Source organism: Chrysochloris asiatica, unplaced genomic scaffold (genome assembly GCF_000296735.1).
Source record: "Chrysochloris asiatica unplaced genomic scaffold, ChrAsi1.0 scaffold00097, whole genome shotgun sequence".
NCBI classification, from domain to species: domain Eukaryota; kingdom Metazoa; phylum Chordata; class Mammalia; order Afrosoricida; family Chrysochloridae; genus Chrysochloris; species Chrysochloris asiatica.
The window spans coordinates 4,015,011-4,022,657 of record NW_006408615.1 but is presented as its reverse complement, the minus strand read 5'-3'; positions in this window follow the sequence as shown (position 1 = coordinate 4,022,657).

The following is a 7,647-nucleotide window of genomic DNA, read 5'->3' as shown; positions in this document are numbered from 1 at the left end:
TAACTTTGGTTCATGATCACATTCTACCATCTGAAATGGTTGCATGTTGACCAATTCCTTTTGACAGAGCTCCATGTAGTCCTCCCATAGTCTTTGGATGTTTATTTAATTATTCAGTATTGTGCCCATGTTGTTGTTGTTGTTGTTAAGTGCTGTCAAGCCAGTTCTGACTGATAGCGACCCTGTATAATAGGGCTTATGAGGAGCTACTGGTGAGTTTGAACCACCGATCTTGTGGTTCAAACCAATCTTGTGGCCCATTGCATTAACCCACAGTGCCATACCAGGACTCCATTTTGCCCATAGATTTCTTTAATATCATAACTCGAGACTTGACAATTAATATTTTTGAGCTTGAGAAATGCTGAGTGTGTTCTTCCCTTTTGGTTTTCTAACTCCAGGTCTTTGCATGTTTCATTGTAATACTTTGTGTTATATTTATATATTTGTATTTATTTGTTGAGCCATCCTTTGAAACCTTCTGGTCATCTCTATTGTTTCATTTCTTTGCATTCGCTTTAGCTATGCTACATTCAAGAGCCAGTTCAAAGACTCTTCTGACACTCATTTTGGTCTTTTTAATGAAAATTTTAACCAACTTTTGCAGTCTGAAATTGATCAAACCTGCAGTCAAGGTCATTAAAAAAGACAGGAAAGAGAAACGAGCAAAATGAGCGTCAGCAGAGGCTCTGAAACTTGCTTGTATAACCACAGGTGTGTTGTCTTTAAGTATCACGGAGTCGGTTCCCACTCATAGTGACCCTGCACAGGGTTTCCGAGGCTGTAAATCTGGACGGGAGCAGAAAGCCTCATCTTTCTCCAGTGGAATGCTTGGTAGTTTCGAACTGCCAACCTTGAGATTAGCAGCCCAATTTGTAATCACCATGCTACGAGAGCTCCTAACCACAGGTATAGAAGTTAGGATTTATAACATGTTCTATTTTTTAGGGGGAGGGCACAAACCATTCCATAGCAATGGTATTGCCTTAGATTCTGGCAATTCTCTTTAACATCTGGCTAAAGAAGAGAGCTGAATTCTCACATTTGCATCAGCGTTCAATCTGTTGCAATCTGTTGTTTTGCTTGAATTTTGAGGAATATCTGGTACAGCACAGAGATAGGAGGGAGCGTCAAAAAAACATACCTGAAAAATGGAACTAAGCGATTATGGAATTTTCCCATGAACTTTTGGCAGCCCCTTGGTGTGTAGTTGGAAAAGGGAGGAGATAATTGTGAATGTTTGCTATAATGCCAACACTTGAGAAGGAGTGTTTTTAAAAAGACAGGTTACATTGTGAAATTTGAAACCAGATCTGAATCCTTCAGACTTGTGTGTGAGCTTTGTTGTTTTAGGACCTAATAGTGTACTTTGCATTTTGAAGGGATCTTTTACCCTTGTGTGGTTTTCTGTCATCACACATTGATCGTTTGCAAGATGACCCTCAGTTAAGCAGCTCTTTAAAGTGGTGACACATTGCATTAAACGACATCAAAAGAGAAAAGAAAAAGAAGATGACATTTGCTAATATCACCACTGACTGCGGAAGTCTGAAGTTCTAAGACATTGTCAGGTTCAGAGGAGTTGTTGTAAATTTTCTAAAATTCCAATTTTCACATGAAACTCAAATTTGATTATTAGTTGTTTTTCTTGAAATGTCAGGTTGACTTTGTTCAATTTTGAACAAAGAAAATAGCTGGCTAACACCCACATCTGGATAACCAGATTTCTCATTTGTTCTTGCAAATAAGACCATGCTCCATGAAGAAGCGTTCTCTCCCTCACACCCAGGAGCACAAGGACTTTTCCTCAAGACAGTCATCCTCGACTTGTGTGAAGCAGAAGTGGCTTCTGTTGATTTTCTGTTTGGTTACACAGAATGCTAAAACAGACATGCATTCAATTGCACCAGGATTTCACACACTTATTTTTTTACTGTTTCATCAGGGACATTGTTAAATGAGATCCACTTTTCCCCCCTCATGTGCCTAATGACAAAGAATACAATGTTGTTGCTAGCCACTGTCAACATGGCCCCAACTCATGCATGGCAAGCCCACATACCACATCACAGAACTCTGCCTGTTTGTGTGCCGTCCTCATGATTGGTTATGGATTGGATCCCTGTGATCCACAGGGTTTCCGCTGCCTGATCTTGGAAGCCTTCCTTCCTTGTCTGTCTTAGTCTTAAAGCTCCATTGAAAGCCGTTCAGTATTGTTATGGATTGAATTGGAGGCTTCAAAGAGTCTGTGGAAAAGCTCCATGATCTTTTCAGGAACTTTTTCCCTGGATGTACTGTAAATCTTAACCTCTAAGCCCCTGGTTATAATCTCATTTTGGAATGAGTTGCTTTGTTATGTTAATGAGGCAGGTATGTCTCGAGTCCATCTCTTTTAAGACATCAGAGATTAAACACAAAAGCAAGAAGCTGAAATGGTGGGTGAGAGATGACAAGCCACCCAGGAGCCAAGATCACCCAGGAGCCTGAAGCTCCAAAGAGACCAGGATCTTCCTTCAGAACCCACAGAGAGAGAACTGTTGAGAAAAGAACTTTCTGTTCACTAACACCACTCACTTGTGGAATTTCTGTGAGAGCAGCAATAGAGAACCAATACACGCACCATAAGGAACTTGCAAATGTTGACTGATAGAAGGAAGCTTCAGCCAGGACTCTCCTTAGAAGCCAGGATGGTGGGAATTCATCTCTCATTCTTTGGACATGTTACCAGGAGGGACCAGTTCCCAGGAGAAGGACATCATGATTGGTAAAAGAGAGGGTAGCAATAAGGGAGAAGACCCCCAATGAGATGGAATGACACAGTGGTAGCAGCAATGGGCTCACGTGTATCAACACTTGTAAGGATGGCCCAGGACTGGGCAGTGTTTCGTTCTGTTGGACACAGGGTCACTATCAGCCGGCACTAACTTGATGGGACCTAGCAACGACAACAGTTCATGGAAGGCTGATGATCATGATGAGATGCCTGAGCTGGAAATTGAACCAGGGTCTCCTGAGTGGAAGTCGAGAATTCTACCACTGCACAACCTCCTTCTCCAAGGAACACAATGGACCAGTTGTCTTACAGACAGTTCTGCCCCATGGTGACCCACATGTGCCACAGCAGAACTGCATTCCAGAAGCTGCTTGATGGCTGGGATCTCTCAAAAATCGATTACCTGGACTATCTTCCGAGGTGGACTCACAGTGGCAAACTTTTGGTTAGCAGTCAAGGCTTTAACCACGTGCATCTCCACTGGATTCTTAAGAATATGACACTCGCTAGTGGACCTTGATGTCCAGGTCTTGATGTGCTGATGATGGTGCTGGGGTTACTTGGCACTGAATTTTCACCATCAGTGCAAACGTCAACGCAACTATGTCAGCGTAAATCAAAGGAGTTATTTTACAGTTGGAATCGTTCACCTCTGTTATTAATTGCCTTGAGTTACGACCCTGTATAGGTTTCTGAGGAGCGCCTGGTGGGTTCGAACCGTCAACCTTGCAGTTAGTAGTCCAGTGCTCATCCTACAGTACCACACCAGGAGTTCTTTTCAAGTGGTCACATGATAGATCGTCTAAAGTGATGTCTGTGCTGAGGCCTGATGGTACAAGCATGTCCCCCAGTTCTAGGTCTTCTGTCTGTATGGCAAAAGCACATTTCTTCTTTTCTTTTTGGTGAACTTTTTCTTGTGGTTTGGGTGAAGGTTTACAGAGTGAATCCGTTTTCCGCTCAACAATTCATACACGTTTTGTTTTGTGACGTTGATTGCGGTCCTCACACTGTAACAGTGCTCTTCCCCTCCCTTCCAGGGTCCTCCGCTCCTGTTTGTCCTTCTTTCCTGCCCATTTCTGCCTTCTGACCTTTGTCCTTTTGGGCAAACGCTATCATTTGGGGTCTCCTAGGGCTGGCTGTTCTGAGGAGCACGTTTCTCACAGGTGTTATTATTCAGCAAAAGTACAATTCTGCAGACGAAATGTTAACTCCATCTTCATGTTTGCAGTTAAATATTTATTCAGCGAGTTAGTGCGTCGTTAGGAAGTGTGGGAGCTGCCGACTTCTTTGTTTGACTTTTTTAAACCAGCAGTCACTCAGCGGTGTCAGCTGCTCGCGGCTTTATTAGTTTCTCAGCAATCGGAGGGGCTCCTTCATCCCGAGTGTGTGGGGACTATACGACGCTTCAGTGGCTTTTTCATTTCTACTTTGAAAAAACTGTAACAAACCATTTTTGGCTTTTAGAGATCTCATCACGTCTGCGTTTAAAACGTCCCACTTCTTTTTCTTCAAACTCAGAATGATTGGTTTCAAAATGATGTTGCAACTTAACTGGTACCATAATACTATTTGAAAATGTTCTGTTGCATAAGACACAATAAAGTAAATATAAACATTTATAAAGCCAAGGGAATAGCTCTTGTCTGATTTTTTCCCTTTCTTATTTACAGTTTCACTCAGTTTCCTGGGAGTGAATTCCTTTCTTTCATCCTTTTCAGCATCCTCAGGCATTAATGGCGCAGGTGTGACTTGAGAAAGTGAGTTTTCTGGTCTCCTGCTTTAAACCTACAATCCATCTTGAAGCATAAAGGATATATATTATAAGTAAATTTTAATTTTGGAATAAAAGAGTATTCGATTCCAAAAGGCTGTCGTCTTTATCAGTAGGTATTTTAAGTTCTCTTGGCAAGGCTGTATCATATGCATATCACAGGTTGTTCATGAGTCTTTCTTCAATCCTGATGCCATGGTCTTTATATAGTCCAGTTTCTCAGATTATTTGCTCAGCATATAGATTGAAATAACCTGCAATATGCAGAGGATACGACTTTGCTTGCTGGAAACAAAGAGAACTGAAATTACTTACTGATGAAGATCAAAGACCACAGTCTTCAGTATGGATTGCACCTCAGTGTAAAGAAAACAGAAATCCTCACCACTGGGCTAGTAAGTAACATCAGGATGAATGGAGGAAAGATAGACGTTGTCAAAGACTTTGTTTTGCTTGGATGTACAATCAACATTCATAGAAGCAGCAGGCAAGAAATCAAACAACACATCTGCTGTACAAGACCTCTTTAAAGTGTTCAACAGTAAAGATATCATTTTAAGGATTAAAGTGTGCCTGACCCGAGCCATGGTCATTTTAGTAGCCTCAGATGCATGTGAGAGTTGGATGAGGAATAATGAAGACCATAGAAGAATTGATGTATTTCAGTTATGGTGTTATAGGAGAATATTGAAAGTACCAGGTATTGCCTGAAGAACAAACAAATCTTTCTTGGGAGATGTACAGCCAGAATGCTTCTTAGAAGTCAGGATGACCAGACTTTGTCTTTCATACTTCAGACATGATATCAGGAGAGACCAGTCCCTAGAGAAGGACATCATGATCAGTAAAATGGAGGGTCAGCAAAAAAGAGGAAGACTCCCACGAGATGTATTGGCACAGTGACAGCAGCTTTGGTCTTAAGCGTCACAATTGTGAGGAGGGCACGGGACCTGCAGTGTTTTGTTTTGTTCACGGGATTGGGCAGTATTTTGTTCTTGTTGTGCATAAAGGTCACTATGAGTCGGAACCAACTCGATGGCACCTAACAACCACAGATTCAAAAACAGTACATCTAACTATTATTTAGCAATTTGAAAAATCTTCAAAAAAAATATGACTGCAAAAACAAAATAAAAAAGAAAATGTCTTTATGTCTTGTTTTCTTTCCTCTTGTTGTTAGGTGCCATCGAGCTGATTCCAACTCATAGCGACCTTATGCACAACAAAATGAAATACTGCCTGGTCCTGGGCCAACCTCACAAGTGCCACACTTGAGCCCATCGATGCTGCCACTTGGCCAATCCATCTCGCTGGGGGTTTTCCTCTTTTTCTCTGACCCTCCACCTTCCAAACATGATATCCTTCTCCAGCGACTGGTCCCTCCTGACAATATGTCCGAAGTGTGAGAGACAAAGTTTGGCCATCCTGGCCTCTAAGGAGCACTCTGGCTGCACTTCTTCCAACAAAGATCTGTTAGTTCTTTTGGCAGCCCATGGCACCCTCAAGATATTCCTCCAACACCATAACTCAAATGCATCAATTCTTCTACAGTCTTCCTTATTCACTGTCCTGTTTTCCCATGTATATGAGATTATTGCAAATACCGTGGCTTGGGTCAGGTGCACCTTAGTCTTCAGGTCTTTGCTCTTCAACACTTTAAAAAGGTCTTGCACAGAAGGTTTGCCTAATACGATACATCATTGGATTTCTTGACTGCTGCTTCCATGAGTGTTGATGGATCATTCTTCTTGGATTGACCATCAACCATCTTTCCTCTTCGGAAATCTCAAAATAATGATTCATTGGATAATGAGGTCTTAATGGTTGTAGCAGATATGATGAGAGGTAAGTATTAAAGGCATAGAAGAAGTGCTTTGTTGTTATTGTTAAGTGCCGTCAAGTCAGTTCTGGCTCATAGTGACCTTGTGTAGGATTTCCAAGGAGCGACTGGTGAGTCTGTACTGCCAACCTTGTGGTTCAAACTGACCTTGAGATTGAATGCTTATCCTATGGTGCCACACCAGAACTCCTAAAGTGCTTAGACTTCACTTACTTATATCTTGAGTCTACGATCTTAGGAAATTCTAGAATTGACAAGCGCATTCCATGTCAGGCCAATGACATCATCACACAGCACAAAGCCTGGACTACTTGGCCTGAGACAATGAGAGTGAAGAAGGCAAAGTGCATTTTAGTATTATTTTAAAATCATTTTATAAAGGGACGTGGAGACCCCAGGGGCCCTGGACTCTGTGCTGTGGGAACAGAGGCATTTATCCATGATCTGCCACGGATTATAGAGCTCTGTGCTTCTCCAGTTTTGTCTTCCAAGGGGGAGAGCTGGTGGGAGTTCTGGCTAAAGCACCTGATACCCAGCCACCACCTGTCTGACAGCGGAGGCTTGGGTGTGACTGGGATGCTGAGCAGGATTCTGTGGCGCTTCCAGACTGAGACAAATTAGGAAGAAAGTTCTAGCAATCTAAAAATCCGACAATGGAAACCCTGTGGTTTGTAATGGTCTGGTTTCATTCATTGTGCGTGCTGTTGCCAAGGCTAACAGCAGCAGCATCTTGCTTCTGTTACTATGTGCTGTGGAGTCGGTTCTGATCCATAGCAACCCTCTGCACAGCAGAAAGGAACACTTCCCGGTCCTGAACCATCCTCACAATTGTTCGTTGGAGCCCATTGTTTTTGCCACTGTGTCAATCCATCTCATTGGGAGTCTTCCTCTTTTTTGCCAACCTTCTACTCTACCTAGCACAATGGCCTTCTCCTGATAACATTTCTGAAATATGAGAGATGAAGTCCGGCCATCTTGGCTTCTAAGGAGCATTCTGGCTGTACTTCTTCCAACACAGATTGGTTTCTCTTTCTGGCAGTTAGAATACTTTTAATATTCTTATCCCAACCCGAAATTCAGGCACGTCAATTTTTCTAAGGTCTTCTTTAATCACTGTCCAACTTTCACATGCATATGAAACTATTGGAAATACCATGGTTTGATCAAGCACACCTTAGTCCTCAAAGTGATATCTTAGCTCTTTAAGGCTTTAAAGAGGTCACGTACAGCAGATTTGTCTAATGCAATACATCACTTGATTTT